Consider the following 22,961-nt stretch of genomic DNA (forward strand, 5'->3'; position numbering starts at 1 on the left):
AGAACCAAGCCCAGATCTTCTGTGGATGTAGGCTTGGTCCAATGTGTCTGTCTCTATATGTCATCCCAGACAGACTGGGTTGTATTGAGATCAGGGCTATATCATCACTTCCAGGGCAGAGGGGTTGGGTCTCGTGAGACAACCTCTTTAAAGAACATTCAGTAGAATCTACGAAATTTTGTAACACGTTGGCACTAAATTGTGAACCCTTTAAGACTAAGCTCAGGGTTTGGAACGACAAGCGTCCCACCACCACCACCACCACCACCATCCCTCTGTATCAATAACTAATTACATCCTAGTTCTAGCTCAGTAACACAGATTGATAGCTTCATTATCACATTTAATTAGAGCTGCTTTTAATTTATCAGTAAGAAGCGCCTTTAATTGGTGAATAAACAGATGCTATGGCGCGCGCACAAACACTGGGATGGAATTCTGCAGAAGGGCTGGAGGACGCGGAGACGATAGCGTGCATTTCCCGCCATGTTCTTCTGTTCTACCATGATGTCTCCGTCTCCCGATGCTCTGGTGCGGAATCATTTATTGTGTAGCTCGATCAGATGCTTATAAATATTGCAGGATGGGAGACATTGGAGCACTAAGTCTCCGTCTTCTTCATCCCTATTAATTTATGATGATACAGATGATTAGTTCATCTATTAGACTGGCTTAGCCGCTTTCTTGGACAAATATCTGACACGGTGAGGATGTCGAGCCGGCTGTGAGCGTCGGGCAGGGGTGATAGTCAAAGGTCAAGTGGCCACTTAAGGAACTGCAGGTGCCGTATGACTACAAAGGAGAGATTAATTAATAATCAAAACAGCCAAATATATGAGCGGAGGAGCAGGCGAAGCGTCAGACTGAATGAGAATAGTCCATTCGAGCTGGGACTAGGGACTCTCATACAAGAAGAATAACCCACCTTAAATTTGGAATGTCCCAAGAGAATAGTAAAAAAGGGACTACTCTTGTTTAGGGATGAGCAAACCGATTTGTAACTAACGGGTTGTGTAATAAATGTTCCAAAAATTTCAGGTTCTTTATGGATTTTCCAAAAATATTGAATGATCAAAATTTTTAGGGTTCGCCAACCACAATTCTGAAGAGACTCCAGAATGTAATAATGGAAGGCCATGAAAGGGGGCATAAAAATAGAAAAATATTGACTCAACAATCGTGGACTCTACCATGGCATCCTCCATGTTCCAGTGTCCTCTTCTATCCCCGAGGTCACCACTGAAGTCTATAATTGGGTCTTGGGTTACATGGTGGTTGTCACCATCATCAGTCCCTGTATGATCATTGAGGTCCAATCACTCCAGAATATAATAGCGGGAGGCCAAGAAAGGGGCATAAAATAGTAAAGTATTGTCTCAACAATCTTGGGCTCCGCCATGGCATCCTCCATGTTCCAGTGTCCTCTTCTATCCCCCAGGTCACCATGGAAGCCTATAATTGGGTCTTGGGTTACATGGTGGTTATCACCATCATCAGACCCCGTATGATCTTTGAGGTCCAATCACTCCAGAATATAATAGCGGGAGGTCAGGAAAGGGGCATAAAATAGCAAAGTATTGTCTCAACAATCATGGGCTCCACCTTGGCATCCTCCATGTTCCAGTGTCCTCTTTTAGCCACCAGTTCACCACTGAAGTCTATAATCGGGAATTGGGTTACATGGTGGTTGTCATCATCATCAGACCCTGTATGACCATTGAGGCCTAATCAATCCAGAATATAATAGCGGGAGGCCAGAAAAGGGGCATAAAATAGCAAAGTATTGTGTCAACAATCATGAGCTCCACCATGGCATCCTCCATGTTCCAGTGTCCTCTTTTAGCCCCCAGGTCACCACAGAAGTCTATAATCAGGTTGTGGGTTACATGGTGGTTGTCATCATCATCAGACCCCGTATGACCATTGAGTTCCAATCACTCCAGAATATAATAGTGGGAGGTCAGGAAAGGGGCATAAAATAGCAAAGTATTGTCTCAACAATCTTGGGCTCCATCATGGCATCCTCCATGTTCCAGTGTCCTCTTCTATCCCCCAGGTCACCACTGAAGTCAATAATCGGGTCGTGGGTTACATGGTGGTTGTCATCATCATCAGACCCCATATGACCATTGAGGCCCAATCACAGGCCTCAATGGTGACCTGGAGGCTGGAAGATGAAATAGAGGAGGAGACAATGGAGTCCAAGGTGAGTATTGCTTTTGCTTGGCTTCTGTATATTATACTCTGGGGCCTGAAGAGACCCCAATATATAATAACCTTTCTTAAGAAGACCAGTCCAATTGGCATCCTCCAGTGCTCCAAACCGCCATGTCAATGGCATCAGTTGCCCCCACATGTCACCACTAAGGACAATGATTGGGTAGATGACCCCATAAGAGGACCAGAACAATGGAGTCTACTGTAATGGAGCTCAGGAAAGGTGAGTATTGTTATTTTTTTTTATATCCTCTTTGGACCCAAAATTACTTTTTCACGAACCCTCGTGACAATTCCTCATCTCTAATAGAGATGGTTGAACGTCTTGTTTCAGGTTCAGTTTGGCCCAAAGCCTAAGGAAGTGACATTATGTTACCCTTCATACCCCAGAATATAATAGTTTGAAAGTTGGACATTTTTAGGAAAATTCTATGGAAAATTTTTGGAATCTTTGCTCATCTCCAACCTGTCGTTATGTGAAAAAAATATATAATTAAATTTAGGTGTAGATTGTTTAATTACCTCCGATTCTCCAGACGTGAGCTGCGTCTTCCTCACGTTTTATCTTAAAGAACAAAACTCTATTCCCCGGCCCCATTATTATATACTTTTTTGTTCTTGATTGTTTTTTCCCTTCCATTCATCGTTAGAACTTTGATAATAATTAACTGGGGAAAGAAGTATTAAGATAATGAGAAAATGAATTGCGAGCAGAATGTACATCCCGCGCCGGGTTTGATTGGGGAAGCGTATTATGAGAATGTCATTAGATAGCAATCAGTTCTGCCTTTATGGCAATATCAATACAACTTTAATTACGAGGACCACTTAGTTGGGGTAAGGATGAAGGGGGAACATGTGCCGGATTCCCTAATGGTTTCCTTCAAATCTATTCTCAAGCATTTCGAGCAAAGGGATGGAAGATTTGGTAAATTATCAAAACACGCCTCCTGTTTCTTCTGAAGTGTTCTCATCCGAAGCGTGTGAAGATGAGCGGAATCGTGGAGCTGAGCATCTGTCTATGTAACGGTAAGACTATGTCAGGTGAGGACGACCTAATAGAATAGATAGCTGAGGATCCTCCAGGGCACCCAACAACAGTTGGTCCCGAAGGTCCACCCAAGGATAATCCCAATGGCGTTAACTTTGCACGGTGGCTCAGTCGTGCGGTGGCTAGCACTACAGCTTTGCAGTGACCGTGTTCCGGGTTCAAAACCTGCTAAGAATAGGTTTCCAATCAGGATGATCTCCTGCGTGGCCATAAAATGCCTATCCAATAGGTCTGAGCCGATCTTGAGATTTCAGGACTGATTTTCCAGACGATTGCAATCGTAAAATTTGCTCGATCGCTGATTGGGATCTGATCTTTCCTAATCCCGATCGCTCAACCCTAATTGTATATTATATATACAGTAGGGTTGAGCCGATCTTGAGATTTCAGGACCGATTTTAAAAATCGATTTCGGATCATTTTCCAGACGATTGCGATCGTGAAATTTGCTCGATCGCCGATCGGGATCCGATCTTTCCCGATCCTGATCGCTGAAATTTGCTCGATCGCTGATTGGGATCTGATCTTTCCTGATCCCATTCGCTCAACCCTAATTGTATATTATATATACAGTAGGGTTGAGCCAATCTTGAGATTTCAGGATCGATTTTAAAATCCAATTTCCGATCATTTTCCAGCCGATCCCGATTGTGAAATTTGCTCGATCAAAGATTGGGATCTGATCTTTCCCAATCCTGATCACTCAACCCTAGTGTCCTACTAACAGGTATACCTAAACATTATTACCGCACCTATGGTGGACCCAAGGGGTTGGAAGAGGCCCCAAGGGAGCGCCGGATGTTGCAAACCTTAATATGCAACCATCCATATTTCAAGCCTCTATTTTGGGCAAAATTGTGACTTACAAGATTGTTACCTAGAGGTGGCACTAGTATCATTTGCATAATTTTACCCATGAAGCATTGCTGGTCCGACCTCATCTCCTCAATGAGAACCCTCGCTCCCCAGAGCCACATAAGCTTCAGTACTACTCATTGCTCCTAATCCTTAAAACTTTTCCAACTCCCATTCTCTGTCATTTGTGCTGACTTTGTATGCGTCACCCATCACTGGCTCTGAATTTTACATTAAGTGGATTAGTTGTGTTTTTTATAATCTGGCATTAGGAATGGTCGTACCATATGGCAGCACAATATGTTTGCATGCTAAATTGATACCTAACGAATGTGCCTTGAGCCGTAGAGTGTGCAATGCTTTGAAAATGGTAACGCCATTGCTGGGCTGAGATAACCGCAATAGAGGTCAGAATTGCATCTTAGCAAAGAACAACTTCCCCGGTTCTTAAAGCTCCTGTGTTGACGTCTCCTTCCGCGCTATTAGGACGATGCACAAAGTTCTCGCTGCAGTGGATAAATGGCTCGGCCTCGTCTTGCCCGTGGCTATCTCTTCTAGGAAGTTCAACTGCTCATCCCACCCAGAAGTGATTATTTACGAGCTGCAGTGTAAGCATTGTGTCTGTATTTGTGTAATGACATTAACCTATTTCTGCACCGATGCACCGTCTCATCAGGCGCTTCCATTTATCAGGGAGGGTCGATGAAATCAGATATAGGGGGGACTTTCCTGGAGCATCGGATGACCAACATCAAATAGAAAGCTAGAGAAAATAAAAACAGAAAATATATAGAAAAAAATACAATTAACTTTGCATTGACATGGAGGTATGTGTATACATAGGAGAGAGGGTGCTCAGGGGTGTATACATAGTAGAGAGGGTGCTCAGGGGTGTATACATAGTATAGAGGGTGCTCAGGGGTGTGTACTAAGTTGGGAGGGTATCCCTGGGTCTATACTAAGTAAGGTGGGTACTCAGGGGTGTATTCTAAGTAGGGAGGGTACTCAGGGGTGTATTTTAAGTAGGGAGGGTACTCAGGGGTGTATACTAAGTAGGGAGGGTACCCCTGGATCTATACTAAGCAAGGTGGGTACTCAGGGGTGTATTCTAAGTATGGAGGGTACTCAGGGGTGTATTCTAAGTAGGGAGGGTACTCAGGGGTGTATTACAAGTAGGGAAGGTACTCATGAGTATATTCTAAGTAGGGAGGGTACTCAGGAGTGTATTCTAAGTAGGGAGGGTACTCAGGGGTGTATACTAAGTAGGGAGGGTACCCCTGAATCTATACTAAGCAAGGTGGGTACTCAGGGGTGTATTCTAAGTATGGAGGGTACTCAGGAGTGTATTCTAAGTAGGGAGGGTACTCATGGGTGTATTCTAAGTAAGGAGGGTACTCAGGGGTGTATTCTAAGTAGGAAGGGTACTCAGGGGTGTATACTGAGTAGAGAGGGTGCTCAGGAGTACAGTCAAAGCAGAGGGATACTCATGGCTGTATACTAATGCGGAGGGTGGTGGCTGCGGCATACAGTATGTCCTCACTACTTTACCTGTCTGTAAGGTTTGGAATTAAATTAATTATTTCCAGAGATCCAGAAGGACAACATGTATCCCCTATCCATGGGTGTGTGATAAATCTATAAGCCGTACCATTCCAAAACTGGGACCCTCATGGATCATTAAAATAGGGGTCCTGAACTCCTGTTCTGAAAGCGTTTCAATACAGCAGGGGTGACTAGGGATGAGCGAGCCAGTTCATAATGATATGGATTCATTGTTTTTTTAATTTTCCAAAAAAAAAATTCAGTTTGCCACCCATAAATCCCTACTGAACTTCCATCCCTCATTTAGTCAAGTGTAAACACAATACGTTGTATCAAGTGGTCGATACTACTCTGTTACAATTGACAGACTGAGCTCTGCTACATCTAAGATTTGAAAGGTTCTTGTTCATCTCTCAGACAATAAGAAGACCTTATGTGGTCTTGAGGTTTATCTATCATGACAACTAAAATCACTGTCATAACTTCACTCCTCTCTGTTCCCAAGTCTTAAGTGTTCCAGAAGATGTAATTCCTTATTTGTAGCAGATTCTTGACCCTGACCCAAGAATTGTTATTTGAAGGAATTACGGCTGAAGTGGGGATTATGACTGCCGTTCCAACGTCTGAACTGTAGTCAACAAACGTTTCTAAAATATCCCCGCGCTCATTGTTTTATGAGCCTGGTGGAGTTAAAGGGAAGTTCCACTCTACAAATATTGTACGTTACATCTTTCACTGCTGGACACCTCGAGGATGCCCGGGAAAGGTGAGGAGAGGTGAGTATAATGGTTTATTATGTTGCCACAACGTCCCTGAGCGTCCATATATTATAATAGGGTCTGAACAGCAAGTAGTATTTGGTAGGTGACCCAATCCAGTCCAATCCAAATCAGTTCACTCGTCCAATCCAAATCAGGTCAATATACAGTTTCTATGTGTCTCCATGATTACAGACTACGAACCAACCCTGTGTAGTCTGAGGCTGTCGTTATGTGTCACTCCCTTCTACCTACCCCCTCTGTGATCTGATTGAAGAATGAAAAGACAGTGAAGTAACACTTAAAGGGATTCTATCATTAGAATCCCGTTTTTAACTAAGCCCACGTCGGAATAGCCTTAAAGGGATTCTACCATTGAAATCAAATTTTTTTGTCCCTAACACGTAGGAATAGCCTTAAGGCTGTTCACCTCCTACCTTTAGATGTCTTCTCCGCGTCGCCGTTCCGTAGAAATCCCAGTTTTTTCTGGGATGCAAATTAACTCTCTCGCAGCACTGGGGGCGGTCCCCAGTGCTGAAAAAGCACTGGAGGCATCCCCAATGCTGCGAGATAACTCTCCAGCGCCACCTCCATCTTCTTCAGGAACGGGTCTACTTCGCGGCTTCAAACTTGTAGGCCTCGGGTCTAGGGCAAAGCTGACTGCACATGCCCAGAGGCCACAAGAAAATGGCTGCTTACAATACTGTGCAAGAGAGTTCTCTCGCAGCATTGGGGAGGCCAAGGAGAAGCCACAGAAATATGACCAATGGACATGTGCAGTTGGCCATTTTCCTGTCCGCGAACAGGAGAGGCCACAGTAAAATGGATGATGGACATGTGCATTCGGCGCTATTGGATGAAGAAGTGACGGTGACGCGGGAGGAGAGGTGGAAATGAAGATGGAGGCGGCACTGGAGCCCCCTGTGGTGTCTGGAGACTCATTAACAACGAAAACTGGGATATCTACCGAACGGCGGCGCGGAGAAGAATTCTAAAGGTAAGGGAAGAGTAGCGTTTCTTAAGGCTACTCCAACGTGGGCTTAGTTAAAAATGGGATGAATGATAGAATCCCTTTAAAGAGGTTTTTGTCATGAGATGGGAATAACCACTCCCAGGAATGGGAAAAGATCCCCAGATTTTTTTCTGTATCTACCCTAGTGGGGAACGGGAGTTGAGGAAACACCATAACGGCATTCAATAATTCCCATCCCATGGAAAGGAGGAGAGCTGTATTCCCATCTCAGCCATCTTTAACTTCTAGATCTCTAGATCAGACTACACCAGATTGGTTTGTAGTCTGTAGCCATGAAGACAAATGCATCTCTATAGGAACTGTACATATAAATTGTGACCAATACTTTTGATACATTGTTTCATTTTAGAATCACTTATAGAATAGACGCCTTCTAAGGTAGAACAACTACTAAGAAGTCTTTGATGAATATGTGTCGTAGAACTTGGGATGTGGAGGTCATTCGTGAGGAGAGGTCCCTTCAGACCAAAGAGGGAGGGGGTTATTAGACTGCAGGGAAAGTCACTTTAAATCTGTTACGACTGATGTATAATAATGTCATCAGATGTCAGATGGATCACGTTATTCAGACTACATCGTCCCCTATAATTTTCTCATGCACAGCCATCCTTGTAATGTCATGTTAATGGAAGCTTCATCTCTCTTGACCTTTCCTTGAGGGACCCAAGATCTCCCTGTTGGCCGCATCTTATCTCCTTCTCTTGAAGACACCTGGCAGCACAAGCTGCCCTATGGCAATAGTGTCTTCCTTTCTACTAAAGAGCACATAGTGAATCCATAATACATTGGGCTGTAACTGTCACACAACTTTAGATGGTATCCAAGCTTTGTAGACTCTGCCGGGGATTACGAGAGGTCCACCAGGGACATCTTCAGAAATTCACTTTGCGAGAGCCATTCATTATGTGAGAAGTGTGCAATATTTTACCTCGCTGTCTTCTCTTTGTCATGTCTAAAAGCAGACCAATGCTCGCCTTAGGGTAGACTCATCTACAGCGGCAATAATTAGAATAATATTCCTTCCTGATTGCCTCAAATGCGAAATCCATGCTTAAGATGCCTGACCAGCTCTGCCTCCCGAGATCTGGGCATGTCAGGCTATTAAAAGAGAACAAGGTGATCCTGATAATCTCACTGCAGTCCAGATGCCGAGGCGGTGACGTCTTGTAAGGAGCTCCTGATAGAGTCGAGAACATGAAATAGAAAGAGCTCAATATCTTGGCAAAAAAACTCAAAATCTCAGCTCTTCTTAAGGTCTATAAGAAGGAGACTTTGCGAGTGGGAATATGGTGTGTGGTCAACGTCTTAGCGCATATTTGTAGATTTTGGTAACCTCACCAGGGTTGAGCGATTGGGATCAGGAAAGATCGCATCCCGATCGGCGATCGAGCAAATTTCACAATCGTGATCGGCTGGAAAATGATCGAAAATTGGATTTTGAAATCCCAAGATCGGCTTAACCCCACTGTCTATATAATATACAATTAGGGTTGAGCGATCGGGATCGGGAAAGATCAGATCCCGATCGGCAATCGAGCAAATTTCACGATCGTGAAATGATCGGATTTTAAAATCGATCCTGAAATCTCAAGATCGGCCCAACCCTACTCACTTGTAATAGGGGCTTTCCTTTGGTCGACGATTATGATGCCGTTCCTTTCTACAGCATGCGCACGACCTTACTGAGTGATCATTGCACCAGGGTTGTGGACTTTATGATGAAGCTAAGATTGCACCAAGTTGGGTTGTGTCAAAGGTATTGTTGGAGATCAGTCCTCCTTACTCTGCTGTCGCGATTCTGTGAAAGATACTTTCTAACTAGACTCCCTAATGTCAAGTGGGTGGTATCAGGCAAGGGGGAGTGACTTACAGTTCTTACACTATCTGCCTCGGATTGCAAAGCCCCTTTGCCTGCTGCTGCCTGACACCACCCACTTAGAAAGTCACCGCCTTGACATCTGGACTGCAGTGACATTATCAGGATCACCCACCCACTTGACATTAGGGAGTCTAGTTAGCATATCAGATACCAAAACTAACAGCAGTGATTGCTCAGGAATGGTGGGGACAAGAGAAAAAAATTTAATCTGTGAAAATGGCAACTATTAAGGGGTGAAAAGCGCTTGAGTTGGTGGAGGTTGTGAAAGGTTCTCTTTAAGCGCAACTTGCTTAAACCATAAACCTCCTAAAACACCAGAAAGTAAATCTGAAATTCCTATATCCCCTTCCATTATTCAGCGTGGGCTGACATCCCCTACAGCTCAGTTACAGGCCTATAGAGCCCCTCCAAGGTCATTAAAACAGTGTCTTGTAGGGATCTCATGCAAGTCAAAAACATCTCATCCTTGTCTATGAACCTACATGTCTACGCTCAGCATCGCGGGCCAACAGTGTTGCGGAGCTGTCAATCAAACGCTGCCTATACAATAGTAGATGGAAAAAGTCTCCTTCCAAATATGTCAGTCTTCTGCAGAGGAGGTAGAGCGGACACGCTGGGTAGATTCTACGATTGCTGAATTTCAGTACATCTGGTATTCCATGAAACTCTATAAATCACATCTGCAGTCTATTGCCATAAAATATCTTCCTGCCATCTTAGATTGCATACATCAGTGACCCCTTTACTTACCGACCCCTTTAGTCACTTCCACGTCACCGCTCCAGACAGGACAGTGTGATCAATCTGATCGATCTACTTTAAGACTCCATAGTAGATCCCTCATCTATACCACTAAGATCCCAGAACATTAAGGGAGCGTTCCTTAGATAGGTCATCAATTAAAGATTGGCAGGGGTCTGACAACTGGGCCCCCAGGTGATCCGTGGCTTGGGTGAGTGCTGCAGCCACTTCAATACTTACAAAGCACAGCACCACTCATTGTATAATGGCTGTACTTGGTATTGCAGCTCAGTGCATTCACTTCAATGGAACTGAGCTGTGATCATGTGAGCAATGAATGGCGTTGAGGGAGTCGCTGTCACTTCAACCAGCTGATCCACAGGGGTCCTAACTATCAAACCCCGACGTATATTCAGGTGATGAACAATCCCCATAATCCCCTTTAAGATTCCAAAGAACTCTCTGCCACATACAAAAACATCAGTGTTACACAGCAGCAGAGAAAAGCTGTGCATATTCAGTATATATATATATATATATATATATATATATATATATATATATATATATATATCTTGTGATTCAGGATCTCCTCTATCGCTATTAAAGGGGTGGTGTGACCCCTCATTTTTGTATACAAATCCTTAATTCCTTTCCTCTTGACTCTGGAGGTGAGTGACAAGCTTTGGAAAAAAAATATGATTTTGTGATACTGCGTTAGGAGTTGTTTCTACTATAATTGTGTATAGGTGGCCACCCAGTGGTGATAATGTAAAGTGCAGCCTATCAAGAATTTTACTAACATATCACAATATTGTATCTAATTTGGATGTAAAAAGTTAAGATTTTTTCTAATACCTATCTAGCATTAGGATAGGTGATGAATATGTTTTTGGTGGGACCAACACTTTGGATGTCCACAGATCACATGGTTGAGGAGGCTTCAGTGTTCGGTCAGTGCTTCAACCTCTGTATTGAATATCAAGAGTGATACAACGCTTGGTATTTCAGCTCAGCCCTATTTACTTGACGGGGTCTGAGCTGTTGCTGTACCATGTGATCATGACATCATCGTATCAGGGAAGAAGTTTGTGAGGTTTGCCCAACGCTAGTCCTAGACATCGACCAATGTGTCTGGTGGAAACTCATACAAACTCCATTAAGATGTGGTCCTTGATATCTGCAAACCCAGGACCCTAGTGGTGTATGGTAAGAGCGCTACCCAGAGAGCCACCCTACTGTCCATATCTCTATGGTCTTCTATAGGAATGTGCCTGTACACGCTACCATTGGGGATGGTCCGGGGCTCCATTACTCCTTGTTATAGTACTAGGTCGAACAACACTATCCACCCTAAACAAGCAATTTGTTGTCCCGCTATAGATATAAGTGCGATGAGTGTGACCCAGATACGAGCCCTGTGTGTCTGGGAGAGACTTCGCTTGCTTTGCATATGTGAATTGTTCCTCTGAGTAAGAGATAGCTGTCACCGGGAAAACTTATGATTGCATTAATACAAATCACACACATTCCGGGAGGCATAACCTAAGCAGAATTCACTTCATCTATTCCAAAATACACCATCAACAAAAAACTCATTTACTCTTAAGCCGATTAAATGCTGCCTTGTCTATATTCAGCGTTACCCCAGAGACGGGATATTACATTCCTGGTCTGCTTAATCAGAGGCGCAGCAACGTCTTCATCGCTCATTGTAAATTCTAAGCAGCCGAAGGGAGGCCAGCTCCAGGTTATCTGCTGGGCTCCTAGGGGCCGGGAGATGGTGGCGGACAGGGTCATTGTAGTGTCTGTATCTGACTGAGGAAGGGACTAGAGATGAACGAGTAGTGAAGTATTCGAGATTCGTTTCGAGTAGAGCCTCAATATTCAACAACTTGATCGAATATCGAATCCCATTATAGTCTATGGGAAAAAATGCTCATTTCAGGGGAAACCACTATTTGACGGGGAGAGTCACCAAGTCCACGAGTAGCAGGAGGAGAGTGTTTAGGAGGAGTGCTGTGCAGTTAAAACGCAGGGACCCCATTATAGTCTATAGGGTCCGTGCACTTTAACTGCACAGCGCTTGCAGTTGCGCTGATAAAATAGTAAGCTCCCTCGTAACAGCAAGCTGCCAGCTCTCCCGACTAGCAAAGACGAGCTTACGGCAAATAAACGCAGGCTCGTCCTTACTAGTTGGGAGAGCTGGCAGCTTGCTGTTACAAGGGAGCTGACTTTTTTGTCATAGGAATGAATTGACCAACGTTGATTGGCCAGTGTACAGTATTCGGCCAATCAACGCTGGTTCTGCCGGAGGCTTGTCTGTGAGGAGGCGGAGTCTAATATCGGACCACAATGGAGACTGCTGTAGTCTGATCTTAGACTCCACCTCCTCACAGATGAGCCTCCGGCAGAACCAGCGTAGATTGGCTGAATGCTGTACACTGGTCAATCAACGCTGTTCAATGCATTCCTATGAGAAAAAGTAAGCTCCCTCGTAACAGCAAGCTGCCAGCTCTCCCGATTAGCAAGGACGAGCCTGCTGCAGAACAAACGTTGATTTGCCAAATGCTATACACTGCATAGCATTCGGCCAATCAACGCTGGTTCTGAATGGAATCTTTACTGTGAATAGCTAATAGTAATCAATCGAGTACGAATATTTTGAATACCGCAGTATTCAATCAAATACCCACTCGATCTAATACTGTACTACTCGCTCATCTCTAGAAGGAACCCTTTAATATAGCTGATGGTTGCAACAAAATTTTCAATATATCGCCACCTTGTTTGTACCGCCACGCATGTACTTAGTAACAAATTACGATTTAATCAGACTGAGAAAAATACTGTAAAAATAAATCTTCCATAGGTGACCCAAGAAGCTCAACACTGTCCCTTCTCTTCCTCCATACTCTCTTGGGTGTGACTGTAAGACAACTGGCTGCAGCAGGAGCCTCCTCCCCCCTTCTGCCTTTTCAGGACATAAAGGGAAAGTTCCTGCATTCATGGTCGTATCCATTAGCAATTGGTCAAGATAACAGACTGTAAACACTTAGGTTCAAACATGCGCCCTGATATCCATTATTGGTTTCCACCATGGAACCCGAACACCGGTTACTCACGGACATTCATGGACCCCACACATCATAATGAGTTCCGCTGGATGTCCGTTTTCATGCCGAAGTCAGCGGAGAGAAGGAAGGAAGGCACGTCTGCGTTCCACTGGTAAGAACGTTTTCAAGATTCTGGAGATTTGTTGAGCTTTCTGAGCAGATCAGTGAAGGGCAATGAAGGGTGAATAAATACTTAGTATGGCCAGAGGCTCAGTCACAACATTTAGGAATAGTCCTTGGACTCCTGGAAGCGGGAGGGTTTGGAGTCAGAAGTAGACCCGCATTGTGTCTCAGGAGGGCTAGAGCCAAGAAGAACAGTCATGGAGACCCAGCAAGCTCCCAAAGCAGAAGTTAAAATCTTCTGAAAGGCGAACAATTGTTTGGTAGTGCCAGAGGGAGCGTTCACAGCATCAGAGACCTGTCCATGTCCTACGGGAACGACCTGCCAGCCAGTGATGAGCAGATTGTCTCCAGACGCCTCAAGCCTTGAAGAACAAAGGATTATAAAAGAGTTAAGAAAAATCTAAAAAAAAAAAAAAAAAAAAAAAAAACTAGCTGCCAAATGTACTATATAGGGAATATGACTTCAATGATATAGAGACAGCTTATATAGATAAGGAGCTTGCATAGTCTTATTGCTATTGCTACCAGGTTGGAGGAACCTATGGAGGACTCTATTTTGTCACTGGAACTGTAAGCAAGAGGAGGTAATTGGTCAAAGATCTTGGAAAGGGTATTGAGGGGGAAACGAACTCCAGGTCCTTCTGTCAAGTCTGAGGACATGAATCAAGATTCTTATACTTTATATTGTGGAAATACTAATTTTTCCTTGGTGAGGTTGCATAGTCAAAGAGACAAAGGAATTTCCAAGATGGAGCTTGTTTGCCATGCCTCGTGGTAGAAGTCTTCAAATTACAGCAAGGGGGGTCGTCTGGGTGGACGAAGGAAGGCTGGACATCAAAGGACTGAAACCAATAGAAGCTGGACAACTCAGGAATGTCAAGGAGGCAGTAACCCCTCCTTTTTTTGTCTCTAAAGCGTGTGAACTTTCAATAAAGAGTCAGTTGTGCTGAGCTGGGCTAAGCGGCAAGGCATGGCTGATGTGATATGGAACTCAGTGTCTGTGTCATTATTAGTAATTTAAACATGCTCATTAATTTGGACTGACTGATTGATCCAAGATATAGTCAATTTGACTACAACACTTCTGTCCTGGGTGCAAAAACTCAGCACCGTAATGAGGTGTCAATATTTTAATCTTATTTCTAGGAGGACACTGCTTATGGACCTCATGATTCTCCAAGACAAGGCTCTTTAACTAGAGGACTGCAGTCTAGACCAGGGGTACTAGTTTTCTGTAGAACCTGCAAAACTGCCATGATAGGTGCATTAAATACCGGCAATGTCTCCACTTCCAAGACTACTGAGCAGATAGAGTTCGGGTTTCCATTGTGGGGGGTGAATTGACTTTGTTCAGTAATTTCAGCTCTTCGGGTCTGTACTATTTGTATGGGCAGCTGTGACATAAATTCATTCTATCTGCAAATGGCAGGAAAAAATAAAGGGCATGGTCATGGTAAGCACCGGAATATGTTTATGGGTCTGGAGTTGTAATAAATTCATGGGCTGCACGGTGGCTCAGTGGTTTGCAGCACTGGAATCCTAGGTTCAAATCCAACCAAGGACAACATATGCAAGGAGTTTGTATGTTCTACACGTGTTTGTGTGGGTTTATTTCAGGGTCTTCAGGTTCCTCCGACATTCCAAAGACATACTGATATAGAATGTAGATTGTGACGGTGACTGACAATGTCTATAAAGGGACTGCAGAAAATGTTGACAATAAATAAAGAACCTCTTGTTTCGTTTCAGGTGTCTTAAAATGTAATGTAGAACACTGTCAGGGCTCCTAGGAACCTATCTATAATACATAGTGTGTAACACTGTCAGGGCTCCTAGGAACCTATCTGTAAAACATAGTGTATAACACTGTCAGGGCTCCTAGGAACCTATCTATAAAACATAGTGTATGACACTGTCAGGGCTCCTAGGAACCTATCTATAAAACATAGTGTATGACACTGTCAGGGCTCCTAGGAACCTATATATAAAACATAGTGTATAACACTGTCAGGGCTCCCAGGAACCTATCTATAGATCATAGTATAGAACATGAGGCCACGAAGGGGCCCAGAAGAGGTAACGGAAGGTGAGTATGATAGTATTCCCCTTGATCCAAGTCGGTTAATCGATCTCTAGTCTGGGGTTTGGTTTGGTGTCTTATTCAGTTTTTGCAGTCTAATCTAGTTTTCCGATGACATATCATAAACTCTTGATGTAAAACATTCTAAAAAGTTTTCAAAACCTTAACCAGATGACATCTTGATGACTGTAGACATTCAGCTCGGGCATCACCTGTCTGTTGACTCAGATAAGCGGACCTTTCCTAAAACTAGTCCTCCGGTTCTACAACAATTCTTAGAGTTGGTGCTGATAAGTTCCTCTCCAGTGAAGTGCAGTTTACTGCAAGTCATTGATCTCACTTTGTCTTATGGACATCAGTAGAGGAAAAGCAATTAGTGGACGAGCAAGTTACCTCTAATCAGTCAGAACACAGCGCAATTCTTCTCCGTGACGAGTGGCGAATCTAGTGGGTAGGGATGGTGAATAATGATGTTGTGAGGAACAGGACCTCGGGCTTGAAATGGGCACACCAATCTATTTTACAGCTCGGCAGGCTGGGTATCAGGGGAAGCAGAAGAGATCTTATACACAGAAAGCTTCAGGTGGGGTTCCTCCACAGGGACTTCATAATGTATGAAACGTATTAATCTGAATTTGTACCACTGTCTACAGTAATATATCTCCGTTCTCTCAAATCTTGAGTTGGGTTCTAAGAAGAAAGAAACTGGTCTCACCTTGATCGTACAGTACATACTTATGTCTCTTCTATCATTGTAATTTGTCTTTCTCTGCCGCCGGCTGCCATTTGATCCTGGTGGCCTATACAAGTCTACTGTATATTTCTTCCTGTCTCCATTGCTCCATTGCATAGTGATACCATATTATTAAGGCAATGGTTAACTCTTCCTAGGTTTTAGGCTCTGTTGATAAGTACGGTAGCTTGTTCTAAGGATAAGGTTGTTGACAAAAAATCTCAACCACAATATTACCTGTCCTATACACCAGTCTTCTTAGTGGTAGAAATGGGTGTATAGGATCCTCAGGGGTGGAACCATTTTTAAGGGTTTCCTCATGGTAATCCATATTGGGAGTCATTGGCTTATAGACGGTTTAACTCTTTTGAAATGCCATATATGCGCTCTATAGAGGTCACTTTGCCATAGCATACACTGACAAGAAAAAGAGTAACAATGTTTTGAACTTGTTAATTTCAGGTTCCAGATCTCATCCAAGTTCAAAAGTGATGAGGTGGACATAAAGGCAAGATATCATCGTCAACAAGTCGGCTCATCACAAGGCCTATCAGTTCTGGCTCGACAAACATGGCAGTGGAGGAGGCTTGTATGCTTCGTAATAGAGAGATAACAGATGTCCATGCAAGCACCGTGCGACGCGCGTTACACAAGTCTGGAATGGTGGGCTGAGAAAAAGAGAAGAAGTCTTGACTCCAATATTGTCATTAGAAGTGTTGGCTCCAGTCTCCAAAAAAGTACAAAAAGTGGACAGTAAAATATTGGAAACGGGTGATTTGGAGCGATGAGACGAAAGTCAGTAGACTGGAATCTGATGGGTGGAGGGGCAAACAGATTGAGACTGAAGGAACTGTCAAGTTTGTTGAGGGAAGCCTGATGATATGGGGTTGACTCACAGCCAATGGCATTGGATACTTGACCAGGATCGATGGTGGTCTCAATGCTGAGCTATATGTGAGTATCCTACAAGATGAGTTGCTTTGTACACTAAGTACTATGAGTATGAAAAGGATGACCTAGTGTTCCAGCGGGACAATGACCATCAAAATTAGCAAAGAAATGGTTCAATGACAAGGAACTAGAGGTCCCCAACCCAATTGAACACTTTTGGGTAGAGTTGAAGAAACAGCTACCCAAGTAAGTCGACCAGTATGCCCCAACATTGGGAATGTGTAGAAGAGACCTGTGATCAGATATCGGTCAAGACATACTTGAATCTGATGGAGAGCATGCCCATGTTTCTCAAACTCATCTTTTGGTACATACCGGAGTACCGTAGACCATTGAATGAGTTGATCAGAGCCAATGCTGGGAGTAAGATCCCTACTGATCCCATACTTAGGACAGGCCATTAATATGAACATCCTGGATTACCCCTTTAACAGTTTCATGTTGGGGGGTTCCTATGTAACAAATACTAATCCGCCATTACATTGAGCTGTGTCAGAGAGCAAACTCAGCTCTAGTAGATGTTACATTCACATCTGCCTGTGGATATAATGTATACAGTCAGATGTAACAATATCCAATACATCTATGTTCTGTGCATTTTATTATCTGTCCTGAGTTTTACATGCCCTCCATGCCGTATACTTGTCACCTCCCTGTGCATTATATAACCCTGTCACTTCACGTTATAGGTTACCTGCCATCCGTCTGGGCGACTATGTCTCTGTCAGACTCTGATGGATTCGGCTCGGCTCTCTCATGTTTCTGGGACAGGCTATACATACATTTTTCATCCCGCGAGACATTTACATACAGCTGCATTAAGCCATCAGAGTCAATTGTCTCTGTCAGTTACCTGTAACATCCCTGCAGAATCAGCGCACATCAGCTCAACCGGAGGGTGGCGAGGATCTCCTTACAAGGCACGTGCGGCCAATGTTCACGGCTCCATTGTATCTGAAGTTAGAAATTAAAGAAGTTTTCATAAAAATAATCTCTTTTATTGTTAACGTTTAGTGTATGCAGCTCTAATGCAGAGCTATGTGGTAACCATCTATGGTCATGGCTTCTTCTTTGGTGGCCTCTGTCCGGTTTCGAAGAGCATTCGGTAGGATTTTGACCTTAACTTTGTATCACAAAAGCAAAAAATGTCGGGGAAACACGGTGGCTCAGTGGTTAGCACTGCAGCTTTGCAGCACTGGAGTCCTGGGTTTGAATCCTGCCAGGTGCAACATCTGCAAGGAGTTTGCATATTCTCCCCGTGTTTGCGTGGGTTGCCTCCCATTCTACAAAGACATACTGATAAGGAAAAATGTACATTGTGAACCCTATATAAAAAAAGTCAAAAATGTTGCAAATACGTCAAAACTGGTACCAAGGAAAATTTGGACCCTCTTAAGCGGGGAGGGGGTGTCTCTCCTTGCAGAGATGCCAACTGGTGCAAAGAGTCTTACAGGCGATACTACCTTGGTAAGGTCATGGAAATCAGGTATCCTCCAGAATTCTGTCTAGGGTTAAGGCTGGAGGAGTTAGGGGTTAGGTTTAGGTGTTAGGCTTAGAGTTTGGAGTGAAGACTAGGGAATTTGTGGTTAGGGTTAGCGGTATTAAACTTAGAAGGTTAGGGCTACCAGTAGGTCAATGTCCGACCCATTAAAGAGCCTTGAAACGCACCTAGGGATCTTTGCCAAACTAAAGACATTCACCCATAGACAGCGGATTCTTGTCCCCATTGTTCTTGACCCTCGTTCCAGGTCATATTACAAGGCTCCATTATGGGATGGACTTTGACTTCCAAGGTAACAACCTATAGGTGGAACTAGAGAGACAGATTTCTTACTTACTCAAGGGAAAAAGATAAATTTGTTGCCCCCTAACCCTGTACCCTTGACCAAAGCTAAGTTATTTATTGGTGCCACCAATGACATTAAACATGGCTACCCCTTTGTTTTTCACCACTGCATGACCAAGCTATTTTTCCTGAGCTTTAGGAAATTTTTAGGTAGGTGTGTCCGTGGAGAGTTACCCGCGGCCTGGATGTGTAAAGTCAGTGGGCAGATGAACATGGCAGAACACTACCAAGCCAAGGGCCAGCATATGGCGGCTTTTAGGGGAGAATCACCCCATAGTATGGGGTATGGAGTTGCCCTTAGGTACAGTATGGGCACGTAGACTTCTATATAGGTTTGAGATTTCAGAATCGATTTTAAAATCTGATTTCCGATCATTTTCCAGCCGATCCCAATCGTGAAATTTGCTTGATCGCCGATCGGGATCCGATCTTTTCTGTTCCTGATCACTCATCCCTAATTGTATATTATATATACAGTAGGGTTGAGCCGATCTTGAGATTTCAAAATCCGATTTTCAATCGTTTTCCAGCCGATCGTGATTGTGAAATTTCCGATCTTTTCTGATCCCGATCGCTCAATCCTATGCATCCTATGGTTCTGTGCAATTTGGAAGGTATATAGCAGTAGAATATATTTATGTACCGTGACCTAGCGCACAATGTCTATGTTCTGCCATAAAGGTCCCATCAGGGGATCGAGTGTTCTCACCCTATTACGACTCCGCACAAAGCAACGCTGGAGTCCTTATCTAGTAGCTTTTCTGTCATCCCCCTATTATGCGGAGCAGCCGAATAGATCATTCAATGACTTCACCGGAGGTAATTTTTGGATATTTGGATAAAACGCCATTTAAGTCTAATTTTGCTGCTTATTACAATGCGTCCTTTTCATCCAAGCCATAGGTCTGTACATCTGCTCTTCCCGGCAGAAGCGCCATAGTTCATTCTTCAGTCACGGGCTGGACATCCTTGAAGTAAGACTTGGCAGAAAGCAGACTAATATGATGTAGTTTTGGAGTACCCAGCTGAGCATGATGTATTCATTTCAGCAAATAATTCACTTTTTATGCCACAAATCTCTCTCCTGGCCGGTGTGAAGGCAGAGGGCTGGTTAATGACCCGGGGAACAGCAGCCGCACTGGCTCAAGGCACAAAACCTCTTCAAACTCTATGCAGATGCTGTCAGATCACCGACTTATTTATCACCAGCAAATCTGCTGAGCTGAGAATTAAAAAAAAAAAAAATTGAAGACAAAGGCAGAAAAAAAATCCCAAAAAATCTGAATAGACGATATGTGAAATTAGTATATGGAATTTTACGTTTATGGTATAAAAGGTATGGTTTATTGGTAATAATTCCAATAATAATAATAATAATAATAATGGAAAAATCCATAATATTTAAGGAATAATAGTAATAATAATCATAATAATAGGCATAAAAAATGGGAATAATATCTGAATACACAGATTATTAATTTAGATTTTTATGGTAATGTGAAATGTAAAACTTTATTGTTAATATTCTAGAAATAGGGGCAACATGGTGGCTCAGTGGTTAGCATTGCAGCCTTGCAGCACTGGAGTCCTGGGTTCCAATCCCGCCAACATCTGCAAGGAGTTTGTATGTTCTCCCCATGTTTGTGTGGATTTCCTCCCATTCTACAAAGACATACTGATAGGGAAAAAAATGTACATTGTGATCCTTATATGGGGCTCACAATCCACATAAATATATAATAATACATTGTAGTAGTAGTAGTAGTATGGAAAAAAAAACTAAGGAAAAGGGCAGAAAAAATTCTCAGCCGACAGTATATTTCATATTTATATTATATATTTATTCTTAATATACCAAAAAATGTATAATTATAATACTAACTATTATTATTATTATTATTATTATTATTATTATTATTATTATTATTTTGGTCTAAAACAAAACTGGCAACCAAAAAATGTGAATATTTACAAATCCCATTTTGTGAGGTTCGCCCATCTCTACTGGTGATCCCTTTCTCCCCCAACATCTGCCATAAGATGAAACTCAAGACGTCCTCCTACATATTAGACGGTTGGTCAATCCCATTGAAATTGTTTGGCGCGGCACCATTCATCTTATGTTTATGGCTGCCTTAAAGGTGCCCTAAAGGTCTCCCTACCCCATTGAACGAGACCAGCACTATAAATGATGCCATGCTTGAGGACCCCATTACAGTTTTTACATTGGAGTCCAAGAGCTACAAGTTACAAAGTGGTCACAACCACCACCAGGCCAAGAAGCCAGGGGGCCTACAGGTCACCCTCACCACACTATAGCTGGATAAGCTTCTTGGATCACCTTTCTGATTTCTATTAAGTTCTGGCAGTCTGTGTATACTAAATTTATTTGCCCTGCCCTCTGGTGCACTGGAGGGAGAAGATTTATGATGCACAGCCTTCCACTGTCAGAAAATTGACCATTCAATGCCTAGAATAGCACTTGGTCAGAAGCATCTAGGAGGGATTCTTTGGCATAAAAGGGGGCAAAATGACTATGTGGGGGGCACCAGGAATGATGGAAATCTTGTGCGCACTGACATGTTGTTAAGACGTCTTTATATCTGTGCAAGACAGAGAAGGAAAGGGAAATACAAACGCTATTAAAATCTAAGGAAAAGTTGTGCAGGAGACCCAAGCTGAGTTTTTGCCCAAGGAACTATCAAACAGACTTTTTGACTCTTGTAATATTTGTCTATTTTTTGGCTCCCTGGTGACCCTATCGATTCACGCCTTTGCCCGATTTGCCCTATTTGTCACTCTGTAGCAAATTGATGTCGCCCTTTACCAGTCTCCTTCTGTTGGCAAAGTCTCTCGATTCCCTCCAAAACCGGCATCTCTCATGTGAAGTAAAATGCTGAGAGAAGAAACTTGGGCGCGGAGCGGAGCGATCCTTCATCTCTGCTTTTTGCTATCGATTATCAATAACAAGCTACTTTCCGAGACAAACAGCTCTGTTATTACAGAAGATCTGCGGCCCTATCTGCTCTCCATGAATCATATTAAGCATCGGCTCACTCCGAGATGTGCAAACATATCTGCGACTGTGTTTACCTAATGTCTCCGGGCAAGGATCATTCATTTGTAAAATGACAATGTCACCGGTCGGAGCCGAACGAAGCTGATGACTTCAGATGGATGAAGAGGAATCGGGAGAATCTATCTTCATTGGCAGCATGGTAATGACTGGTCTGGTCATCCGGTGATACTTGGAGAGGACGGCGACTTGTAAGCCATCGACAGCAGGCGGCGGTCTAGTAATGAGAGGTACTGAACCACTACGTGCCCCCCTGTACATGATGAATGAGATGTACAGGGCCACTCCCAGGGGTCCTCCGTGCTAAACCTTATTTACATCCCAAAAAAAATCTCATCTCTATCTTCTGGTGCCATCCTGGACACTTTGATCCATGAGCTGAGAAATTTCCTTTGACAATTTTCACTTCTTTGGTCAACGATCCATGCTGCGTCCAGATCACAGAGCAAATTCATCAGCGGATAGGTGTAATAAAGCGTGCAAGCTCCAAAGGAAACGTCCAACGGGCGATCCGAGACTGCCGAAAAGACAGGGAACATGGGCTCGGCTCTTATCTAGAGGATGCACTTTAAAGGGATTGTATCACTCAAAAATGGCCGATTTTTTTTAAAATCAATTTTTATGTTTTTGAAGAATTTTTGATGAGTTTTTGAAAAAAATTTCCATGTTATTATCTACAGTCCTATGAAAAAGTTTGGGCACCCCTATTAATCTTAATCATTTTTAGTTCTAAATATTTTGGTGTTTGCAGCAGCCATTTCAGTTTGATATATCTAATAACTGATGGACACAGTAATATTTCAGGATTGAAATGAGGTTTATTGTACTAACAGAAAATGTGCAATATGCATTAAACCAAAATTTGACTGGTGCAAAAGTATGGGCACCTCAACAGAAAAGTGACATTAATATTTAGTAGATCCTCCTTTTGCAAAGATAACAGCCTCTAATCGCTTCCTG

This window comes from Leptodactylus fuscus, chromosome 7 (assembly GCF_031893055.1).
Source record: "Leptodactylus fuscus isolate aLepFus1 chromosome 7, aLepFus1.hap2, whole genome shotgun sequence".
NCBI classification, from domain to species: domain Eukaryota; kingdom Metazoa; phylum Chordata; class Amphibia; order Anura; family Leptodactylidae; genus Leptodactylus; species Leptodactylus fuscus.